Source organism: Kogia breviceps, chromosome 1 (assembly GCF_026419965.1).
Source record: "Kogia breviceps isolate mKogBre1 chromosome 1, mKogBre1 haplotype 1, whole genome shotgun sequence".
Taxonomy (NCBI): domain Eukaryota; kingdom Metazoa; phylum Chordata; class Mammalia; order Artiodactyla; family Physeteridae; genus Kogia; species Kogia breviceps.
The window spans coordinates 139,515,698-139,541,575 of NC_081310.1; the positions used below are offsets into that span (position 1 = coordinate 139,515,698).

A 25,878-nucleotide genomic window follows, 5' to 3' on the forward strand; every position below is an offset into this window, starting at 1 on the left:
GCCTGATTATAAATTTAAACTTAATAAATAAATAATTGTGTATTTTAGCTCATAAAATCTCCTCCTTATTGCTAATTATGCTTTTTGTATCATACTTTTTCTTTAATATTGCAATAGCATTGACAGATCTCTTTCATTATTTCCATATTATATACTTTTTATACTGTTTTTGGTTTCAACCTTTCTACATCCTTTTATAAACTGCTCATAGTCTGATTGATGTGTGTATGTGTGTGTGTATGTTTAAATTCAATCTCTTAAACTGTCATTTAATTGGAAAATTTCACACATTTATATTTAATGCAAGTACTGATATACTTAGATTTAATCTGCTTTATTTTGTGCTTTATATTCATCCCATCTTTTTATGTTTCATTTTCTCTCCTTTCTTGACTTTTTTTGTTGTTTTTGTTAAATTTATCATCCTAGGTGGATGTTTTCCGCCATGTTAGATTGTAAACTACAAAACTGTTTTTAACTTTTAGAGATTACTCTGAAAGTTACAGTATTCTTTCTTGATCTAGTGACTGCTCACTTTTTCAAGCAAAAATATTATTTCTTTACTTATTTTTTTCTTGAACACAGAGCAATAGTACAATTCCCAGGCACTCTTGCTGTAGATGGCATCATGGGGCTGAGTTTCCTCCAATGGTATGAGAGTGGAAATTTTGTGTATCTTTTCTAGGCCAAGGCTATTAAGTAGAAGGTGTGATACAATGTGTCTTTCTCCGTCTGCTATTTAGATGCAGATGATAAGTTCTCAAAGGGTGGAAAATCCTCAAAATCAGAAAAAAATACAACAGACTGGAAAACTGGTTATCTGTGATTTTCTAGCAAGACATTAAGTAAGACTATAGCTTGGAATCATTTTGAAGTCCAACAAAATTCCTCACAGATTCAGAAAAAGTCAAAATGCTAGTACATAATGATTGTTATTTGCTGTGTATAGCAAGATTTTTGGAAAAAAAAGGAATCATTTAGCAAAAAAGAATACTGGCCAGTTTGCAAGGAGAAGTGAAAGAGTAAATAGGCAGTACTGATTTTTCTCTATTCTCCTTATCTCCCTTACTTCTTTTCTTTCACTTTTACTAGTAGTATGTTGTTATTTCATGTGTTAATGAATCTCATTCTTTCTGCTACATGGAGAATGGATCAGATTGGGGGCTGGCATGGAAGAAAAGAGACAAATTGAACAGGATTTCAATAATAAAGACTAGAGAAGCTGATCACTTAGAAGACGTGGCTACAGACGAGGGAAGAAATTGACTGATTTGATATATACTAAGGAGGTATACTCTATAGTGTAAGACCCATAGGTTAATTAAGTATGGAGACAAAAGAAGGGACCAGGAAAGTAAAAGGATTATTGCCAAGATTCTTATGAGCAACTGGGTTATTTATGGTGCTGCTTCCTAAGGGGAAAAAAAGAGAGAGATGCACAGAATCATGGAAGAAAATTGAGAGTTCAGTTTTGATTTACATGTGTCCTAAATTCCCTTAAGTCCAAACCCAACTGTCTTATAGTACTACCTTCTAGCTGCCTGTACGGTAAAGGAACACAAAGCAGGGAATAACATGTTAACACAAAAAAGAGGAACCAGAGGGCATCATTCCTGATCATGCAAAGGGATTGTGCCCATTTGTGAGTAGGGATCAATCAGCAGCCTAGACCGTTCCATCAGAATTATAATACCTTTTGTTTGGGAGAAGGGAGAAATGATAGAATTATCTTCCGTGGGTGAGCAGAGAGGCAAAAATATCTCCTCTGCTATGAAATCTAGATGATTTGGGATTGGGTTTCAGGGATGAGGGAAGAATAAGGGAAGATGAAAAGTCAAGTTTGATTCTGGGTCCCTTATTTGGATTAGATGTGCTGAACTGAACAAAGAAGACATATAGTAAGTGCCATGGCAGGGTAAAGATGAAAACTTTCCTTCAGAACAGGCCCAATGGAATATTATGTGAAGCTGTCAGTGGTGTTAGTAACTGGAACTCTGAACCAGTCTCTAGATATACCTATTTTAGTTCAGCATATGAGTAAAAACTGGGATCTGGTATATTTTTTGACATGGGTAAAAAATGAAGATGGGTAGCAGTTAGAAAGGGTAGGAGTATGTGGTATCATGACAACAGGAAAATGGAGCATTTTAAGGAGAGATGAACAACATTTAAACATAACATTAAAAGGAGAGATTAATAATTACATTCTTTGATATTCTGAGTGTGATAAACTATGTGTCTCTTGCTTTTAGCAACAATTAGAACTATAGTGATCTTTATATATTATTTTTATTTATTTTATTTTATTATTTTTGGTTGTGTTGGGTCTCAGTTGCGGCACACAGGATCTTCGTTGAAGCATTCAAAAATCTTTCCTTGTGGCTTGCAGGCTTCTCTTTAGTTGCAACACGTGGGTTTTCTCTCTCTAGTTGTGGCATGCAGCCTCCAGCCTCTGTAGTTGTGACATGCAGGTTCCAGAGCACGTGGGCTCTGTAGTGTGTGGCACACAGGCTCTCTAGTTGAGGCGTGCGAACTCATTAGTTGTGGTGCACGGGGGTTAGTTGCCCCGCAGCATGTGGGATCTTAGTTCCCTGACCAGGGATGGAACCTGTGTCCTCTGCATTGTAAGGCAGATTCTTTACCACTAGACCACCAGGGAAGTCCCCATAGCGATCTTAGTAAAAGAAAAAGCTTTAGTGTTGGGCTGGGAGTTTTAGCCAGATTCTTATGGCTTGGTGATATTTTTGAATTTGAAGAATAATGTAAAGGTGAATAGATTCAATAAATGCTAGTTGTTCCCTTTCTTTTTTTTTTCCTCCTGGGCAGTAACAATGTTCAGAATTGGTAGGAGAAGAACCTTCCCCATTCTCATTTGTTTCAGATGTTCCCAAAACCTAATACCTCAAGTTCTGCAGGTGAGAGCAAATGATTAAAAGGGAATGAACAACTGCCTAAGTTTTCCTTAAAATCTGTGTGTCTTAATAAAATGATCACTTTAAAATCTCATAACATGTTGAAATTTATTTACAGTATTATACTTTAATAAAAAAATCTTATTCCTTCCCTTAAAATCATTTTTTTAATATTTTGATTTGCATTAGAAATTGCATGAGTTACATTTATCTCCTTTTCTCTTTATTGCTTTCCCACACAAACACAAAAATAACTCTGCTGTGATTACATATTACTGACTGTTTGTAAGGGAGCAAATCTGCTCCCTAAAAATTCTCAGCACAACTGCAGGGAGCCATGTATACACTCAGAATATTTTTTCTAAAATGTACTTTTATTTAAAATATATGTGTTACACATATATTGTCTGTACTAGGATTAGTTGAGGACATAGAATTTAAAGTCAGTACAATAGCTAGATAAGTCTCTAAGGGCTTTATCGAAGATAATAGCTCAAACTACCTTATAACATTCCATTAACAATTTTCTTTGGAATAAAATTTTTAAGCCATCATGATTTCTTACAGGCACTTATCTTTTATCTGAGAAATCATACTTCTCTTTTTTTGCTTCATCTGACTATATATAATTTAATTTTAAGATGCAGCTTTTACCTTAGAAGTTTTCAGGAAGTAACTTGTAAATTTGAACTAGCTGAAAGCACCACTTTTTTTCAATTCACTGGCTTTTTAAAATGTTTTTGTGATTTTATGTTTTCCTGAACCACCTAAGTACATTTAACCCAACACATAATGCATCCTCTTTTTTTTTTTTTTCATCTGAATAACAATGATCACATTTCAGTAAGTTCTTTTCTTGTAAGGTATATAATCTTTTCTTTTCATCCTTTAACCTTACCAACATCCAGGACAGTTTATAGCCTTCTTTGATGCAAGATACTTTTAGCTACAGAAGGAGAAAAGTGAAGATATATTATACATTCCATCCAGGGTAATGAGCCTAGAGTTCAGAGTATGGAATATATTTTTGTCTTGTAGGAGAACTTTTAAATTTGTTTTACAATAAGGTAAAATTTGTCTTTCTAGCTATCTGACTATAAAACAAATTTGAAAGCGATATTTGCATGGTGGCCCAAAATGTTATGCTTTTGTTTATTCAGTTAGTTTTTCTTTTACTATGCCCATTTTATAACAATTCATTGAACATTTTAGAACCCCTGAGTCATGGTGCATAATTACTCTTTCTTGGCACCTATTAATTCTTTATGTGAACTTCTGAACTTCCAGTATTTTTACTAAAAGTTTTGTGAATTCCAAGAAAATATACAGATTATATGTTCTCTTTTGTTAATTTCATGACTCATGAGATATGGGTTTACCTTAAGCCATTAATAATCAAATGTCCTTTTAATACTCCTTATCATTTTGACCACCTTGAAAACTAGATATATTGACAAATTTTATTTGAAACTTGGTCTTAATTTATCACTTACTACCTTGTCCTGCTTTGTCTTCTAACCTTCTGACCACTGTTTCAGTCTTCTTCTGTTTTGTTTTCTCAAAAATTCCTAAACAGAGGAATTGCTCAAAAATTTTTTTCCAGTCCTCTCTTCATTTCTCTCTGCATTCTCTCTATAGATAATTGCATCCACAACAGTGATTGGATAGGCAATGATTTCTTAATTACTGTATACCTCTAGCCTCCCCTTATGTTTTTTAGTTCTACACTCTCATTAAAGTACTACTGGGCATATTTGCCTTAATATCCTACCTGTATACACCTGCTAATCCTCTTTCCCGTGTCTATATCAACTTCATAAAATTGTAGAAAAAATATTAGTAATACATTGAGGAACCATGGGGACATGCTTTTAACTGAAAACTATAACTTGAATAGTCTTTCCTCTTCCAAACTGAATTTTGTAAATGGTCATATTCTTAGTACCAAATTCACCAACCCCCCCCATATTCATATCTTCTGCCATTTTTACATGCTCAGTACACAAATTATCCAGGTTTCTATTTAAGATCAACCCTTCCGCTTGTGCTTTGGATACCATCTAATACCACCAACTCAGAATGCTTGTTTCTGCTATTTGTTGTATCACTTCTATCAGCCTAGGGACTTGTTCATGTCTTAAAGGAAAAGAGCGACTCCCTTGATACCATGTAACTCTATAGGTACCTTCTAATCTCTCTGCTCCCCTTTGGAACAGAATACCAGAGTTCCATCTACACTCCATCCTGACTACCTTGCCTCCTGTTCACCCTTAAATCACTCCACTACAGCTTTCATTTCCCATACTGAAATCACTTTTGTCCAAGATGCCAATGAATCTACCCTGTTGAAACAAGCCTTTAGATAATCCTCTTTCCTCATTTTACTCAAACCCTTAGCAATTTTCAACCACCAATCTTTTCCTCTCAAAGCACTTTTTTTCTCTTTGACAAGACAACACAAGACTCCTGATTTCCCTCCTATTTCACTGAGCACTCTATTTTTTGACTTTATTGCCTCATCCATCTTTTTCTGACCTCTAAATATGACAGACTTCCAGGGTCCCGAGCACTTTCTTTCTATACTTACTTCCCAGATGGTCTCATCTAATCTCATGGCTTTAATCATCATTTATCAATAATAATAATAATAATAATAATAATAATGATGATGATGGTGTAATGAGCACTGTTATAATTAATGTAAATATATTGATGAATTTAATCATCAGAGCAAAATTAATTTTACTTTGCAGGTAATAAAATGAGTACTAAAGAAATATAATATCTTGGTCAAATTTGCAAAGCTATTACATAGTAGCTTAGGTTTTCAAATTCTGGCAGTTTGTCTCCCAAGCTGGTAACAATAGCCATTACACTCTACTGAACGTATATTTACAGTCCTGACCCCTCTGTTGAGTTCCAGAGTCTTATTTCCCAACTTCTTACCAAACGTCTACATTTGAAGGCCTCAGACACATCTAAAAACTAAGCATATACAAACATGACTTTTGCTTTCCTCCCAAACCCATTTTACTTATCTTCCCCACCTGCATGACAGAGCCTCTATATTTCTAAACTCTTCTGCTATTCTGTTTCCAGAAAATGGGCCTTTCTGACTATAATTCTCACTTATTCCCAAATCAGGTTCTTTGCCCTTATTCCTTCCTCCTCCAGAAATGTTCTTCCCCAAGACTTTATATGACTTGACCTCTCATTTTATTTATTTAGGTTTGTGCTTAAATGCTATCTTCTCCAAAATAACACTCCCAGCAGTAAAATAGTGAATGCACTGCCCTTTTTCACTTAGTCTTTTTCTGTCTGGCTGATTTTTCTTTTTCTTCATAATACTTATCACCATCTATAATTCAATATTTGTTTTCAGTTGCTTATCATCTATCTCCATTGAAATTAAAATTTTCTCTATTAGGAAAATCCTGGTCAAATTATTCCCCTGCTTCTCTAAAGTGTATTGCTGGACTTTTTCTAAACTCACTTTACACTTTTTGGTCTGTTCTTGCATTCTCAGTTTCTTTCTCTCCATATCCTATTTATCTATGGAAGTTCTAATAGAAATGATATAATGATATTTTTTGTTACGAAGCTGTTGATGATTCCTTCAGTTAAAATTTTATCCTTGTATTTTTATACAAATCCTCTTTTTGAACTTTTATCATGGATTTTAAAAATCATATTCTGCCTAGTGGTACAATATATGTGCCACTGTTTTTCTCCCTCATGAAATTATGTTTAGTTTCCATTCCAGTGAACAAACATTTGTTGACACACTTCACAACTCCTTTGTGTGGCAATGTTGTCATCATTTATATATCTTCCAAAGGTCTGACATAGTAACTTACATGTAGCAGCCGCTCAACAGATGTTTGTGAAATTGATGATTCTTCTGGTTCCTGGAAAAATACAAGGGTACTGTAAATTTTCATTATTTTGAAAAAATCTGTCATTAATATTATGGTAAGGCAAATAATAATGCTCTTTCCTCTGTTTACTTTACATGTTTGTTTTGTTTTGTATATTGGATTTTCTTATAGAAGGAAATGCTTACAGCTCTCACTGACTTTCCATCATCTACCTTCCCTGGTAGATTGCTTACGGTAAATTGAAAACCAGATAATATGTACTCCCCTCTGAGATTATATTTGTTAAGTGACCAACATTGAGTAGATCAGATTCACAATCACTATTAAAAACCCAGAGAAGCCCAGGAAGCAGCACTTCCTCTGTCTTTAGCATCTGCTTTCCTAATCTTCCTTCCTTTGGCAGTGACAGGCAGGCTACTAGGAAGCCTCCTATGTCCCTTGGACTTGAACTTATACTGACAATAGCCTCACAGATTACTTTGGCATAAATAACAGCTCATTTAGCCTCTCGTGATATAATTTTTGACAAATTATCTGATGTCTTATCTAAGAGGCAGGAATAGAAATAACATCAAGAGGGGGATTTCATTTTATTTGTTGAGCTAGTGGAATCCAGGATTTGTGTATAATCCAAAAACATATGTCAGAAATGTCAGATATTTGCCCACAGAAACTAACAATTTCTCTTTCTAGGTTTATTATATTTTTCCAAATCTCAAAAAAGTAATAGTTTATTTAGTCTACATATACAGTTTCTATTGTGTGTTTAATATAATAAAAACCAGCTACAAATTCAGAATAACACAATTATTGATTATACATTTTTCATCCAATAATTCAGATCATATCTCTCATTGTTGGGTTTGTTGAGGACAAGGATGGAAAAAATTGTAAAATGTCCCAAGTTATTTGCCGGTTAAAAAATAAAATTCTTTAGGCTTTTTTGGTTCTCCTGTATCTTTCATCTCATTAAGAAGTTCCTTATATTCCATAAATGCAGTCTTGGAATGAATTATCATTTTGGCAGTTGTACCACACTGTTGACTCATACTGAAAGTGCAAGTCAGTAAACGCTGTGTTTTATCTGTGTCTTTCTTTTAAACAAAAACTGCAGTCTAGTCAGATTTTCATAGATTATGCTTATGTAACTGATTTGTTTTAACCTAACTTCAATACTCTCTTCTGTTCATTTGGGTCCATCATTCTAGGCAGCAAAAATTACTTTGAAATTTAATTCTGTCACCTAATGCAACGGCCACCCCCTTCTGATCTGTATCATCTAAAAACCTAATACATAACAAGGAAAGCTTCCACCCAGGACTTCTACAAAGTGCCAAATGGGAAAGACATAGGACACAAAGCTTGGAGGAACCACTCCAGACTGATACCAATATGCATTTGTTGGATTACTGGAAGGGAAGCCTCCAGACCTGCTTCTACCCTTGTCCTGGATCTCTTGCTGCCGATTCTCTAACTTGCATCATAGTGACACAGGTAAAGCAGAAGCTCAATCATGTTACTCCTCGTTCACAAACTTCTCATTCCTGGAGTATTTCTCTTCCATACAGCCACAGTATCATTCCATTACCTCCTTCATGGCTCTGCTAAAAGGTCACCTTCTCACTGCAACCTACCCTGACAACCTCATCTGAAGTATCAAACATTCCTACCTCACACTACCTTTCCTATAGTTTCCATCCTTTTTCTTTTTCTGCAGGACCCATTATTTTCAAACAGGCCATATAATTTACGTACAATTTTATTGTATCTTCCCATGAAAATAAGGATTTTTGTCTGCTTGGTTCAGTATTTAGTTTATTTGGCTAAATGGTATAAATAAATACATGAATTAATTCCTGTAATGTCTATAAAATGTGGAGGCATGGAAGATCACCTCATATCTCATGTTTCACTATTATAAGTAAAAACACAAAATAACACATATTGAAGCTTAAAATGTACCAAGCGTTGCATGAAGTTCCTTACATACATTGACTATAACTACTGATGGCAAAAATCTGTGAGTGAATATTTTCCTGATTTTGCAGATGAAGAAATAGGCACAGAGCATAGTTTTATTTTTGTTACTTCCTAAAATGTGAATTAACATTCAATAGACTACTTTAAATCAAAGTTAGTATATTTACAAGTAAATATTTAGTAAAATATTCCTTGTGGTAAATTTAAAACAGTATGTGACTATTCCTGCTCAGTTTTTTTTTAGTGAAAAATTACGATATTCAGATGAAGTAAGGTTATATCAGGACTGGGAATTTGTGGATTACAGACTATAGATCCTTTCCTAGATGAAAGCCATGTTACTATTGGAATCAGGTAGATTGATGTAAATGTTAAAAATTTTCTGATTTATTTTGTGTATGAATATGAAATAGAATGTGAATTATGCTTACCACTTAATATCAAAACCGATGTCTTTTGGTTATTTTTGTACTATTCATTTAAGATTCATCAATCGGAAAATTAAAAGAAAAGGAAAGGATGAATTCTGGAAAAATCAAATGCAAAAGAAGCATAAATTTAGATTTAATTTGGTCAAATTGAACTATATAAATTGCCTCTGGTGGGGAAAAAACAATCCCTTATGTAAATATTTTAGGTAGATGAGTTACCTGTGGGATGCTCTATGAAAACATTTTACATGTTTAAATAACTTTGAGGAAAGTTTACTGTCTCTCCCCACTTGAAGGCCCTCAGTGCATTATTACATCCTGGAATAAGTACATCTGTTTAAAATTGTGTAACTCAACAACAACCAAGATCTAAAAACTTAACCTTTTTTCCTCCCATAGAAAATCTATCCATGTCATCCAGAGACAGTGTTCTGAGAAAGTCACTGTGGAAAATGCAGGTTTGTCTATGTGAAATAATCTGACCAAACGTAAAATGCAGGCTAATCTATTTTACATTAAATTAATGAAAATACACATCATTCATTCTTTCAGATTCTAGGTCTACCTTGGGTTTATATGTAATTCATAGGGAGCGTGTTTGACAATACATGAGCATGTAAAACCTCCCACACATGTACAATAATTTTCAGACATCAGAGCATTTGCTTAAGTAACTACGCAGATCGTGAAAAAGTCTCTTCTTCTCCAAAGCAAAATTAATCAGAATGTTATGTAGCTAATGTACTACAGTGGACAGCTGTGTAGAATCTACAAAAGGAAACAATGCCTGGGCCTCTGTGCATAACTGTATTTATACACAGGAAGGTAATATAATGTAGTAGCAACAGCAATGAATTTTGTCAGGAAACCTGGGTTCAGATTCTAGCTCTGCTGAAAATTAGCTGAAGAAACAGACAACTTAACTTCTCAGGGCTTCAATTTTCTAATAAGCAGGAGGGAGTTGGCAAACAAATAACAGTGAGACCATGATTATGTTTAGGATCAACTTAAGATGGCATTTGAGAAAAAGCTGGTAACTGTAAAGCACTGTACAAGTTGAGCTGTTTATTTTGCATGTCTTTTGTTAAGTGGAAAATATTAAGGCTAGTTATGAAATCTGACATATTTTACAAAAGGAAAATATGCCTTCTCATTTTTAATGTTTGACCATACCACTGACTTGAAACTTTTAGATAAAATCACATTATCTCAATCAAAAATAAAATGTGTTGAAATCTTTTGTTTCTTACCAAATGAATGATCATTTTCAAAAGCTGTTCATGACTCCTGTTTGTAAATTAGAGACAAAGAGAGAGAGAGAGACCATTCAAAACCATTCAAGTATAAAAGATATGTATCTCTGCTAACCCTGCCAACACCCAAAAGTGGCATAATAATCAAAATGAAGAATACAGGTAAAATAATGTTGCAGAAAGTTTTAAATGATGTGAGAATAATTGCCTAGTACACAAATATTACTTTCTATCAACAGGAGGTTTATTACTCATATTTCTGCTGGAAATATATTATGGCTATAAAACAGGTTTCCTAGCGGGAAAGGAAGTTATATCTAAAAGCAAAGTAGGAGTCTAAAAACATAGGAAGACTGAAAATAGGGAAAACATTTGATATAATTAAAACATAGCTAAAAACACATATTTTTGGTGCTCCTACAGAATTCTAATTTCTCTTTGTTTAATGTTTTCTATTTACCAAGCCCAGTAAAATTATTTTATGACCCATCTTTGAGTCTTTGTTATATGACAAATATATATTGGTTTGCTTCTTGCTCTCAGTGAACTTATAATCTAGATGCAGGTGAAAAGAAGTTTCAACAAAAAGCAAAATATCTGTTGAATTTGTCTGGCACAGAGTTTAAAAAAGATTTAAGAGTGAAAGAGTACAAGAGAAAAATAGAGCTCTAGATTATTTTATTTATAGCAATCTTCCATGCCAGATTTTTTTAGTACACTTATACTTCTAAATATTCTACTTTACTCTTCATAAAATTACATTAGTGACCAGATATGAGGTTCAGAAAAATGTTCACCAAAGGCAAAAAAATAAGGGGCCTAGCTGTTCTGTTCACTTGTATGACCTTCCACAAGTCTCTGGACCTTCATTTCATCATTTTTAAAATAATAATTGTGTTTCATCTTGGGTTCTAGCTCTGATATCTTCATTGGAGTGTGCCTAAAACAGTACATTAAGGAAACTAAGGCCTTCCCTAGGATAAATGCAAAAGTATGCTGCTGTTATTAGTGCCTGCCATAAGTGAAGAAAGGAAAGCTGCTGTACAAAAAAATACATATTTGCCAAACAAAATGTCTAAGTTGCATATGGCCTAGAAATTCCACAGTTCCATAATGAGTAATATAGAACTGCAAAAGTAGTCAGAAATCACTATTACAAGCATGCTCAAGGAAGGTTTCTAATAAGTAATGGAAATTAAGCTACAACTGAGAATAAATAAAGTTCAGAAAAGAACAGAGAGATAAGAGTAACATTACAAGGGGAGCTTCAAAATGGCGGAAGAGTAAGATGTGGAGAGCACCTTCCTCCCAACAAATACATCAGAAATACATCTACATGTGGAACAACTCCTACAGAACACCTACTGAATGCTGGCAGAAGACCTCAGACATCCCCAAAGGCAAGAAACTTCCCACGTACCTGGGTAGGGCAAAAGAAAAAAACTGAGACAAAAGAATAAGGATGGGGCCTGCACCAGTGGGAGGGAGCTGTGAAGGAGGAAAGGTTTCCACACACTAGAAGCCCCTTTGCGGGCCGAGACTGCGGGTGGCAGGGGGGGAAGCTTCAGAGCCATGGAGGAGAGCGCAGCAACAGGGCTGCGGAGGGCAAAGCGGAGAGATTCCCACACAGAGGATCGGTGCCGACCAGCACTGACCAGTCCGAGAGGCCTGTATGCTCACCCGCTGGGGCAGTTGGGGGCTGGGAGCTGAGGCTCGGGCTTCAGTCGGATCCCAGGGAGAGGACTGGGGTTGGCTGCATAAACACAGCCTGGAGGGGCTAGTGCACCACAGCTGGCCAGGAGGGAGTCCGGGAGAAAACCTGGAGCTGCCGAAGAGGCAAGAGACTTTTTCTTACCTCTTTGTTACCCAGTGTGCAAGGAGAGGGGATTAATAGTGCCACTTAAAGGAGCTCCAGAGACAGGCCTGAGCCATGGCTATCAGTGCGGACCCCAAGATGGGCATGAGACGCTAAGGCTGCTGCTGCAGCCACCAAGAAGCCTGTGTGCAAGCACAGGTCACTCTCCACACCTCCCTTCCTGGGGGCCTGTGTAGCCCAGCACTACCAGGTTCCCATGATCCAGGGACAACTCCCTGGGAGAACGTACGGCATGCCTCAGGCTGCTGCAAAGTCATGCTGGCCTCTGCCGCCTCAGGCTCGCCCTGCATCCGTACCCCTCCCTCCCCCCGGCCTGAGTGAGCCAGAGCTCCCTAATCAGTTGCTCCTTTAACCCCATCCTGTCTGGGTGGGAACAGACGCCCTCAGGGGACCTACATGCAGAGGCGGGGCCAAATCCAAAGCTGAACCCCAGGAACTGTGTGAACAAAGAAGAGAAAGGGAAATTTCTCCCATCAGCCTCAGGAGCAGCAGATTAAATCTCCACAATCAACTTGATGTTCCCTGAATCTGTGGAATACCTGAATAGACAACGAATCATCCCAAATTGAGGAGGTGGACTTTGGGAGCAATGATATATATTTTTTCCCTTTTCCTCCTTTTGTAAGTGTGTATGTATATGCTTCTGTGTGTGATTTTGTATAGCTTTGCTTTTACCATTTGTCTTAGGATTCTGTCTGTCCGTTTTTGTTTTTTTTAGTAGAGGTTTTAGCACTTGTTATCATTGGTGGATTTGTTTTTTGGCTTGGCTGCTCTCTTCTTTCTTTCTTTCCTTTTTTAAATTTTTTTAAATTAATTAAACAATTTTTATAATAATTATTGTTTATTTTTTATTTTAATTACTTTATTTTACTTTATTTTATTGTATTTTATCTTCTACTTTCTTTTTTTCTCCCTTTTATTCCAAGCCATGTGGATGACAGGCTCTTGGTGGTCCAGCAAGGTGTCAGGGCTGTACCACTGAGGTGGGAGAGCCAAGTTCAGGACACTGGTCCACAAGAGAACTCCCAGCTCCATGTAATATTAAATGGCGAAAATCTCCAAGAAATCTCCATCTCAATGCCAAGACCCAGCTCTATTCAATGACCAGCAAGCCACAGTGCTGGAAACGCTAAGCCAAACAACTAGCAAGAAGACAGGAACACAACCCCATCAATTAGCAGAGAGGCTGCCTAAAATTAGAATAAGGCCACAGACAGCCCAAAACACACCACCAGATGTGGACCTGTCCCCCAGAAAGACAAAATCCAGCCTCATTCACCAGAACACAGGCACTACTCCCTTCCGACAGGAAGCCTACACAACCCACTGAACCAAACTTAGCCACTGGGGACAGACACCAAAAATAACAGGAACTATGAACCTGCAGCCTGTGAAAAGGAGACTCCAAACACAGTAAGTTAAGCAAAATGAGAAGACAGAGAAAAACACAGCAGATAAAGGAGTAAGGCAAAACCCCACCAGACCTAACAAATGAAGAGGAAACAGGCAGGCTACCTGAAAATGAATTCAGAATAATGATAGTAAAGATGATCCAAAATCTTGGAAATAGAATGGAGAACATACAAGAGATGTTAAGCCAGGACCTAGAAGAACTAAAGAGCAAACAAACAGTGATGAACAACAAAATAAATGAAATTAAATATTCTCTAGAAGGGATCAATAGCAGAATAACTGAGGCAGAAGAATGGATAAGTGACCTGGAAGATAAAATAGTGGAAATAACTACTGCAGAGTAGAATAAAGGAAAAAGAATGAAAAGAATTGAGGACAGTCTCAGAAACATCTGGGATGACATTAAATGCATGAACATTCAAATTATAGGGGTGCCAGAAGAAGAAATGAAAAAGAGAAGGACTGAGAAAATATTTGAAGAGATTATAGTTGAAAACTTCCCTAATATGGGAAAAGAAATAGTTAATCAACTCCAGGAAGCACAGAGAGTCCCATAAAGGATAAATCCAAGGAGAAACACGCCAAGACACATATTAATCAAACTATCACAAATTAAATACAAACAAAAATATTAAAAGCAGCAAGGGAAAAACAACAAATAACACACAAGGGAATCCCCATAAAGTTACCAGCTGATCATTCAGCAGAAGCTCTGCAAGCCAGAAGGAAGTGGCAGGAAATATTTAAAGTGATGAAGGAGAAAAACATACAACCAAGATTACTCTACCCAGCAAGGATCTCATTCAGATTTGATGGAGAAATTAAAACCTTTACAGACAAGCAAAAGCTGAGAGAGTTCAGCACCACCAAACCAGCTCTACAACAAATCCTAAAGGAACTTCTGTAGGCAAGAAACACAAGAGAAGGAAAAGACCTATAAGAACAACCTGAAACAATTAAGTAAATGGTAATAGGAACATACATATCGATAATTACCTTAAATGTAAATGGATTAAATGCTCCCACCAAAAGACACAGACTGGCTGAATGGATACAAAAACAAGACCCATATATATGCTGTCTACAAGAGACCCACTTCAAACCTAGGGACACATACAGACTGAAAGTAAGGGGATGGAAAAAGATATTCCATGCAAATGGAAATCAGAAGAAAGCTGGAGTAGCAATTCTCATATCAGACAAAATAGACTTTAAAATAAAGACTACTACAAGAGACAAAGAAGGACACTACATAATGATCAAGGGATCAATCCAAGAAGAAGATATAACAATTGTAAATATTTATGCACCCAATATAGGAGCACCTCAATACATAAGGCAAATACTAACAGCCATAAAAGGGGAAATCGACAGTAACACAATTATAGTAGGGGACTTTAACATGCCACTTTCACCAATGGACAGATCATCCAAAATGAAAATAAATAAGGAAACACAAGCTTTAAATGATACATTACACAAGATGGACTTAATTGATATTTATAGGACATTCCATCCAAAAACAACAGAATACACATTCTTCTCAAGTGCTCATGGAACATTCTCTAGGATAGATCATATCTTGGGTCACAAATCAAGCCTTGGTAAATTTAAGAAAACTGAAATAGTATCAAGTATCTTTTCTGACTACAAAACTATGAGACTAGATATCAATTACAGGGAAAAATCAGTAAAAAATACAAACACATGGAGGTTAAACAATACACTACTAAATAATCAAGAGATCACAGAAGAAATCAAAGAGGAAATCAAAAAATACCTAGAAACAAATGACAACATAAATATAATGACCCAAAAACTATGGGATGTAGCAAAAGCAGTTCTAAGAGGGAAGTTTATAGCAGTACAATCCTACCTTAAGAAACAAGGAACATCTCAAATAAACAACCTAACGTTACACCTAAAGCAATTAGAGTAAGAAAAACAAAGAAACCCCAAAGTTAGCAGAAGGAAAGAAATCATAAAGATCAGATTAGAAATAAATGAAAAAGAAATAAAGGAAATGACAGCAAAGATCAATAAAACTAAAAGCTGGTTCTTTGAGAAGATTAACAAAATTGATAAACCATTAGCCAGATTCATCAAGAAAAAAAAGGGAGAAGACTCAAATCAATAGAATTAGAAATGAAAAAGGAGAAGTAACAACTGACACTGCAGAAATACAAAGGATAATGAGAGATAACTACAAGCAACTATATGCCAATAAAATGGACAACCTGGAAGAAATGGACAAATTCTTAGAAATGCACAACCTTCTGAGACTGAACCAAGAAGAAATGCAAAATACGAACAGACCAATCACAAGCACGGAAATTAAAACTGTCATTAAAAAACTTCCAACAAATAAAAGCCCAGGACCAGATGGCTTCACAGGCGAATTCTATCAAACATTTAGAGAAGAGCTAACACCTATCCTTCTCAAACTCTTCCAAAATATAGCAGCAGAGGGAGGAACACTCCCAAACTCATTCTCCAAGGCCACCATCACCCTGATACCAAAACCAGACAAAGATGTCACAAAGAAAGAAAACTACAGGCCAATATCACTGATGAACATAGATGCAAAAATGCTCAACAAAATACTAGCAAACAGAATCCAACAGCACATTAAAAGGATCATACACCATGATCAAGTGGGGTTCATCCCAGGAATGCAAGGATTCTTCAATAAAGGCAAATCAATCAATGTGATACAGCATACTAACAAATTGAAGGAGAAAAACCATATGATCATCTCAATAGATGCAGAGAAAGGTTTTGACAAAATTCAACACCATTTATGATAAAAACCATCCAGAAAGTAGGCATACAGGGAACTTTCCTCAACGTAACAGCCATATATGACAAACCCATAGCTGACCACATCCTCAATGGTGAAGAACTGAAACCATTTCCACTAAGATCAGAAACAAGACAAGGTTGCCCAATCTCACCACTATTATTCAACATAGTTTTGGAAGTTTTAGCCACAGTAATTAGAGAAGAAAAAGAAATAAAAGGAATCCAAATCATTAAAGAAGTAAAGCTGTCACTGTTTGCAGATGACATGATACTATACATAGAGAATCCTAAAGATGCTACCAGAAAACTACTACAGCTAATCAATGAATTTGGTAAAGTAGCAGGATACAAAATTAATGCACTGAAATCTCTTGCATTCCTATACACTGATGATGAAAAATCTGAAAGTGAAATTAAGAAAACACTCCCATTTACCATTGCAACAAAAGGAATAAAATATCTAGGAATAAAACTACTTAAGGAGACAAAAGACCTGTATGCAGAAAATTATAAGACACTGATGAAAGAAATTAAAGATGATACAAATAGATGGAGAGATATACCATGTTCTTGGATTGGAAGAATCAACATTGTGAAAATGACTCTACAACCAAAAGCAATCTACAGATTCAATGCAATCCCTATCAAACTACCAATGGCATTTTTCACAGAAGTAGAACAAAAAAATTCACAGTTTGTATGGAAACACTAAAGTCCCCGAATAGCCAAAGCAATCTTGAAAAAAAAAAAAAAAAACAGAACTGGAGGAATAGGGCTCCCTGACTTCAGACTATACTACAGTGCTACAATAATCAAGACATTATGGTACTGGCACAAAAATAGAAATATAGATCCATGGAACAGGTTAGAAAGCGCAGAGATAAACCCATGCACATATGGTCACCTTATCTTTGATAAAGGAGGCAAGAGTATACAATGAAGAAAAGACAGCCTCTTCAATAAGTGGTGCTGTGAAAACTGGACAGCTACATGGAAAAGAATGAAATTAGAACATTCCCTACCACCATACACAAAAATAAACTCAAAATGGATTAAAGACCTAAATGTAAGGACTGACACTGTCAAACTCTTAGAGGAAAACATAGGCCAAACACTCTATGACATAAATCACAGCAAGATCCTTTTTGAACCACCTCCTAGAGAAATTGAAATAAAAACAAAAATAAACAAATGGACCTAATGAAACTTAAAAGCTTTTTCACAACAAAGGAAACCATAAACAAGATGAAAAAACAACCCTCAGAATGAGAGAAAATATTTGCAGATGAAGAAACTGACAAAGGATTAATCTCCAAAATTTACAAGCAGCTCATGCAGCTCAATATCAAAAAAACAAACAATCTAATCCAAAAATGGGCAGAAGACCTAAATAGACATTTCTCCAAAGAAGATATACAGATTGCCAACAAACACATGAAAGAATGCTCAACATCATTAATCATTAGAGAAATGCAAATCAAAACTACTATGAGATATCATCTCACACTGGTCAGAATGGCCACCATCAAAAAATCTACAAACAATAACTGCTGGAGAAGGTGTGGAGAAAAAGGAACCCTCTTGCACTCTTGGAGGGAACGTAAATTGATACAGCCACTATGGAGAACAGTATGGAGGGTCCCTAAAAATCTAAAAATGGAACTACCATACGACCCAGCAATCCCACTACTGGGCATATACCCTGAGAAAACCATATTTCAAACAGAGTCATGTACCAAAATGTTCATTGCAGCTCTATTTACAGTAGCCAGGTCATGGAAGCAACTTAAATGTCCATCAATAGATTAATGGATAAAGAAGATGTGGCACATATACACAATGGAATATTACTCAGCCATAGAAAGAAACGAAATTTAGTTATTTGTAGTGAGGTGGATGGACCTAGTATCTGTCATATAGTGTGAAGTAAGTCAGAAAGAGAAAAACAAATACTGTATGCTAACACATATATATGGAATCAAAAAAAAAAAAAGTTATGGAGAACCTAAGGGGGCAAGATGGGAATAAAGATACAGAGCTACTAGAGAATGGGCTTGAGGGGAAGGGTAAGCTGGGAGAAAGTGAGAGAGTGGCGTGGACATATACACTACAAAACGTAAAAGAGATAGCTAGTGGGAGGTAGCCACATAGCACAGGGAGATCAGCTCCGTACTTTGTGACCACCTAGAGGGGTGGGATAGGGAGGGTAGGAGGGAGGGAAATGCAAGAGGGAAAATATATGGGGACATATGTATATGTATAACTGATTCACTTTGTTATAAAGCAGAAACTAACACACCATTGTAAAGCAATCATACTCCAAAAAAGACGTTAAAAAAAAAAGAATAACATTCCATGTTGCTATTAGTGCTACAGTAGTCACAAGAAAGCTTAAGAAGTGCTGAATGAACATTTACATTCAAAGTTCATTGTAGATAGTATTTAAGTTTTAAGGTTCTGGAGAACCTCTGCCTACATTCACATACTATTTCTACTAGTTCTGCGGCCTTGAATTTGTCTATGCCTCAGTTTACTCATCAAGAAAAAATAAGAAAATAGTAGTACTTATCCTAGAATAAATGGATTAAATAAGAGAAGAGGATTAAATGAGATACTAAGCACTTGAGTAATGTTGTTTTCTGTAGAAAATCAGTACAAGTTGAACATATAATGGATATTTTAAAAATCTAGCTAAATAATGATATTTTATCCCCATTTTTTGTGTTCATCACATTCTGTATTGTTGAAGAGTGGATATTAATAGCTTTACTACAAAAACTCTGCATATTATAATGATTCTTGTAATGGTGAAGTTGCAGATCACTAAACATTTTTTCACTTGTAGATATTAATTTATTTCAGCCAAATAAAAAGCATGAAGGGAGGATAATTAATAGCACTGAAAAAATTTTATAAAAAATGTCCATGTTCAAAAGGAAATCCCCTTTGTTGCACTATATCCACCAATTAGACCTTTATTTGTAAGAAAGTAAAATGTGTTAGTTCATTGTCCAGGTACTAGACACAAATACATAGTGGGAGCCAATCCCGGCTGAATTATCCTTTTCAGCATCATTAGGTTACCCAACTTGTCAAATCTCAATTTCAAACTTCTCTTTCTATCACCATAATCTCCTATCATTCAGATATCTCATTCAGGTATTCTATACATAGTTTTCTGCCTTCTTCTACCCTACTCTTCATTGATTACTTTATTGTTACCCAACTTACTAGCCTTCTTCCATCTTTTTCCCATTACAGAGGAAACTTCATATACTTTTTGATTTTTTATTCTTCCATTACATACTTCTGGTCAAATCTTAGGCTAAGATCAACCTTACTGACCATGTTTTTTTCTCCAAAACTCAGGCTTCAGGGAAAAACCACACAACCATACATGTTAGTGCCAATACACTTTATGCTTAAACTTCAACTGGGTCTTTGATGTAAACTGTTTCCTTTATTAATCTTCATATTTCATACTTTCTATATCTTCTCAAATCCCTATGCCATCATTTCACTACCAGCCTTACATGTAACACTTGATCAAATCTTTCACTTAACAAATAAAGATAGTAGACATGAGAAGGAAAACTGTAGAACTTCAATCCATAGAATTTTACTATCTATTGCTTCCCTGTGTCATTTCCATGTATTGTCTATGGCTACTTTTATCTAGAATGTACTCATTATGTCACTGCAATTCTTCCTTCAAAATTGAAGTTGGATACCATCTCCTTGGGGGGTGTACTAACTTTGAAATTATTGTCACAATTTTGAATTTCCATAAAGTCCTGTTCTGATGGGTAACCTTATCAAAGAACTTGCTAATTGTGTGTGCATATGTATATATTTGCTTTTGATCCCCTATCCCTCACTAGTCTATACCCACCTTGAGGGCAGAAATTATATCACGATATCTTCCATATACTAGATACTCAAGCAATATTTGTTGATTGAATGAATGAATGAATAAATTTTGCTTTGTGAAGATTCTTGATTCTCCCATATCTTAGACAACCTAAATGCTCTGATGACTATTATTTATATATAATGTTCTGTTCCTTCTCTTCCTTCAGAGTATTCTCAAAATCCTTGCTACTTAAAATGTGGTCTTCACACCCTTAATGACATTATCTGGGAGCTTATTATAATTCCAGAACACCAGCCTCCACCCTATACTTATTGACTGAATTGCATTTTAATATAAGTGACTCATACACACATTAAATATTGAAAAACATTGCTCCAAAATACGTTTAGTAATCGAAGTCACTTGGGAATACCTGTCAAACCGGAAGCTTATGAAAGAGTTGAATGAAAAGCCAAAGCATTTGCTTACAGACCATGATACAACAGCAAATATTATTCTCCAATATCAGGTACTAGTCGTTAATTCATTTAGTCAATGAATATCTCCCAGAACAAACTATGCACTAGAAACAGTTCTAGGCACTGTGTTAAGAACTGAAAATCAGAGTATGTAATAAAACAAAGTCTGGGAACTCACAACACAGTAGGCTATTCCTTTTCTTTAGAAAATCTCTTCAACTGTTTAGGACTGTTGTAGAGAAGTCATAGTTAAATTAACTGGATAAAGAGGCCCTTTTAATTTCAATATTAATTATTGAAGGTGGTGGGGGATGCAGGAAAAGAAAAGATATTTCTTCATAATACCAGTTGTGATAGTTAATTTTATGTATCAACTTGACTGGGCCACAGGATGCCTTAATATTCAGTTAAACATTACTCTGAGTATGTCTGTGAGGCTGTTTCTGGATAAGATTAACATTTTTGTCAGTAAACTGAGTAAAGCAGGTTGTCCTTCCTTATGTGGATGGGTCGTATCTAATACACTGGTGGCCTGAATAGAACAAAAAAGGATGGGTTAGGGATAATTTATTCTCTGCCCAAGTGTGTTTGAGCCAGGACATTGATCTTCTGCCTTCAGATTAAGACTCACTGTAATTTTATTATGTGCTCTCCTGGGTCTCCAGCTTGCCAAGTGCAGATAGTAGAACTTCTCAGCCTCCCTAAGAACTGCATAAGCCCATTATACATATATATATGGAATATACGGTTACATATATGAAATATGGATTCTGTTTTTTTGAAGAACCCAGATAACATACCAGGTAAGTATGTTTAGGTTGTTTTCACAGAGAATATTGGATGTAGGAGAATAAAAATTGGTCAGTTAAATCATTTGACAACCATCTGAATGAAATTAAAATATGAGGACTGCTTCTTTTGAGTTCTTTCACTTGTCATGTATCACCATAATAGAGAAATTCATGATGAACTGGACAAAGAAGACTTCAGAATCAACCAACAATGTTGATGACATTTGTACAGACAGTTCAAATCTGTACTAATATTGTAGCAACTAATTTTAGATTAATATTTAAATTAATAAAAATTACTAAATAAAAAAATTCAATTTCTCAGTCACACTAACCACATTTCAAATTATCTATAGCCATATATGATACGTAGCTATCATACTGAACAGTAGTGATATAGCACATTCCATCATTGTGGTAAATTCTGTTTGAAAGTATTGATCTAAAACATCAAGGGGACCATGAGTACCAACAGCTTTCTTTGAAAATATGGTTTGGCTTCAAATCTTAAGGATAAAAATAAGTCCCCCCAAATTTATCTTGGTATGTCTATATAGAGAAAGTAAAGTATCTTCAAATGATTTTGGCTTCAAATGTAAAAAAATAAAAGCAAATCATGTAATTTAAATTAAACTGCTTTCTGGTGTCTCATTTTTTCCGTACCAATCGCCCACATATTGACACCATTTTTTTCACAATTTTATCGAAGGTGATGGGAGAAGTAAATTAGAATTATAAATATAATATTCACTTACATTACTTAAACTTATGTAAGTGCCATAAGTTTATCAATAATTATTGATAGTTTTTCTAGAATTTTTTAAATAGGATAAATCATTTTTTAATAATGATAGCTCTTGTATTTTAATTAATGAAAACTTAATGCCAGTTCTGTCTCGCCTCTTTTCTTGCTCCACTAATACAAATATTAGAAAGTATCACCTTTGAGCTTCAAGGCTTATAAAGTAAATTATAGAATTTAGACACAGGAAATATAAAGTTCAATTTGTGTTAATTAATTATAATTTGGGGAGGGAAGTTTAAGAGTTCTTTCTTAACTATAGCATATATTCTGCCCTAAATTTTGGAAGACATGAAAGAAAATCCTATGAGGACTCTTTAAACTCTTTATAATTTTTTTCTGCAGTGATATTTTCAACAAATTATGATGTTTTATTTAGAAATACTGCATGATGCTAAGCAGGGAAATGTTTTCTAACTGAAGAATCATTTCTTTATTTATGTATAAAATGATGATCAGTCATTGGAACTTTATTTTTTAAAATGCAAGTCAATTCAATGGAACGTTTCTTCTGTTGCTTTGAGTAAGAACAAATATCAACAATCTCAAATTCCTTATATTTCTGATGAAGAATGAACTATAATTGTTAATAATTTCTTAGTAGATTCTATACTCAAAGGCTCTTTTTCCATTGCAGTTTATCAGAATCCTCTTTGTAAATTTTAGACCACAAGCTTTCCACTTATCTATTATGCAAAGTACAGTTGTAATTCTTAGAGCCATTCATTATAGATTTATTACCACTGGCTTCTATTTGTCTAGACACTTAAATACCTATGCCTTCTTATGCTGCATTTCTCAAGAACTCATTACATTTCTTTTATTTGTTTGGCACATTGAACTCAGCTCTGGTCCTCACTTCCAGGTTCTGGCCTTTTAATACCCAATTTAGCTAGAGCAGAAAGAAGACTGACAACTTTCATTTAACTGTCAGGTCCTTCTGGGGTCCACTAGCTGCAATAAAATGAGTCTACATTGTATTTAACGAACCATGAAGATACTGAAACCAATTTTTAAAAAAGTTTTCATGCCCTTAGAGCTAGAGACTGGTCTCATCTTCTATTAAGGCTGTTTAACAGCCCACAGCGACTGCCAGACAAGGGGAAAAGGTGAAATGGCTATGTAACTGAGCTACTCACCTCCCATAATGAAGCACCTGTTCAAAAAATATAGATTGATCTCTCCTTCTGAGGAACTCACAAGACAGAGGTGAGCCAAGTAGTGAAATAAAGACTCAATTAAATAAAACCTGCCCTGAATGGAATAGAGGAAAGTAGGTTAGAAAGAAATAAGAAAATTAAGGGAAGTATTTCAGCAATTTAAATATTGTTCATTAGTGAGAATGAAAAGAAGTACACAGCTTACCTACTGTTACAGCAATTAGGTTCCACGCAATTTGGAAAGAATAATATTAAGCAGTAGATGAATCTTCTGTTTGTTTTATATATACAATAAAATTCCTGCATCATTTCTACCTAATATTGGAGTTTGACCTCTCTCCCAAGAATTATATTCTCCTCCCTGTGTTTGGACATAATGCCTATTAGTTTAAAGGAAAGAAAAAAAAAAAAAAAAAACTTTAGTAAGAAAGCAGTTAGGATGGTTAGGCTTTATAAACACAGTTATACTCATTTTTCCAGAAAGATTTTTAACATCTCAGATTCACTTCAGATTTTATGGTTGTGTCCAGTTCGCCTTAAAGCTAAAGTAAAGAGTTCACTGATTTTCTTACACAAAAATATGAAAGAAAGGATTAATATATATTCAGTTTATATGTTTTAATAGATAAACCAGTAAATGATAACCAGTATAAGCCTATGGTATCCACAGACCTAAAAAAAAATTGCCACATTGGCCTACTTCAGTACATAAATTTCGCTACTTACAGGTTTGATTCTTGGGATTATGAAAGTAAGTTTCTGAACATCTGTTAAGATGTTGCTACTTTCAGGAGATAAAACTCATTAGATTGAAGCTATTTTTTTAAAAATTGGGGTGTAGTTGCTTTACAATGTTGTGTTAGTTTCTGCTGTACAAAGAAATGAATCAGCTATATGTATACATATATCCCCTTCCTCTTGGACCTCCCTCTCACACATCCCCCATCCCACCCATTTAGGTCACCACAGAGCACGGAGCTGAGCTCCCTGTGCTATACAACAGGTTCCTACTAGCTATCTGTTTTACACATGGTAGTGTATATATGTCAATCTGAATCTCCCAATTCATCCCAACCTCTTCTCCCCACCCCCGTGTCCACATGTCCATTCTCTACGTCTGTGTCTCTATTCCTGCCCTCCGGATAGGTTCATCTGTATCACATAAGGGTATTTTGCAGAAATAGATTTCAGACAATTATGGTAGATCTTATGTAGAAAACAGAGGTAGGTTATAGAGGGAAGACGAAAGCAGGGCCAACATTGACATGGCAACTGGAAGCTGAATGGAATTCTGCTCATAATTGACCCCTTAGCTGGGTATCATGATACAGGGCACAATCTACACAAGCTAGAACCTAAGCGGTGACCCCAGGTGAAGGGATTTGTTTAGAGCCTGAAGTGCTTCAAAATAGGTGAAACCTGAGTAGAAGTGCTGCAAATGGGGCCATGAGGTTGTCAGGCCTGACCAACAACAGGAAATTGATATTAAAAATTATCTTCCCCAGTAAAAGATGGAAGGATAAATGAGAGAACCAATTTGGTAAATAAGAAGCTATCAAAGGTTAATTTTATTTCTTTGTTTTTTTGTTTGAGTCTATGTCACAGTTTTGCCCTGGGCTCACCCTATGGATGTGTGTTCCCTTCCTGTGGAGTTTTCACTAGGGAGATTTATTTAGGAGAGCTTTAAAGCACATTGGCTCCTTCAAAAATGATAGTATGCAGAGGATGCAGAGCATATAAATACTAACAATAGCTTGTTATTAGGTTGAGTAAATGCATTTTAATCAAACGAAACTTCTCATTTTTCTCTTTATGAAAGTATCTTTGAAGCATCTGCACTTAGCTTGCCAAAACAAATGCAAAACATCTATTTTACTTATAAGGAAACATCAATGTTTGTGGCTACATACATCTCTCTATTTGTATTTTAACTTTACGTTAAGGGAACTTTCCTTGGAGGATGAGAATTGACTATAGCTTAAAAAAAATGAAAGGCATTTTGTAGATTTGTATGGCATATGCCTGACCTTTTAAATATGTATCCAGAGATTTTGTGGGTTATGTTGCTTATGACATGTCTGTCATAAAAGTTAAGCCTGACTGGTACCTTAATGAAGAGATTTGACCCAAAATTCATATGCCCATCTAAAAATGCAGTGTATTTAAAATATCTCTTTAGCTCTTGGTTTGAATAATAATAAATGTTTGTTTTATTGGCCTCTAGCTATATAAATATAGTCAATGTTAT

The 25,878-nt window shown here is 35.3% G+C and overlaps 1 long non-coding RNA gene across 1 annotated transcript in view; it reads right to left on the bottom strand.

Annotated features, from left to right (window-relative positions):
* The window catches only part of LOC131754397 (uncharacterized), a 61,408-nt gene extending 50,918 nt beyond the window's left edge, over nucleotides 1-10,490 (bottom strand). Inside the window, exons 1-2 of the long non-coding RNA XR_010842329.1 lie at nucleotides 10,452-10,490; nucleotides 6,770-6,820 (exon numbers count right to left, since the gene is read on the bottom strand). This is a non-coding gene — a long non-coding RNA (uncharacterized lncRNA). The remainder of the gene's footprint in view (nucleotides 1-6,769; nucleotides 6,821-10,451) is intronic.
* Nucleotides 10,491-25,878: the final 15,388 nt, after the last annotated feature.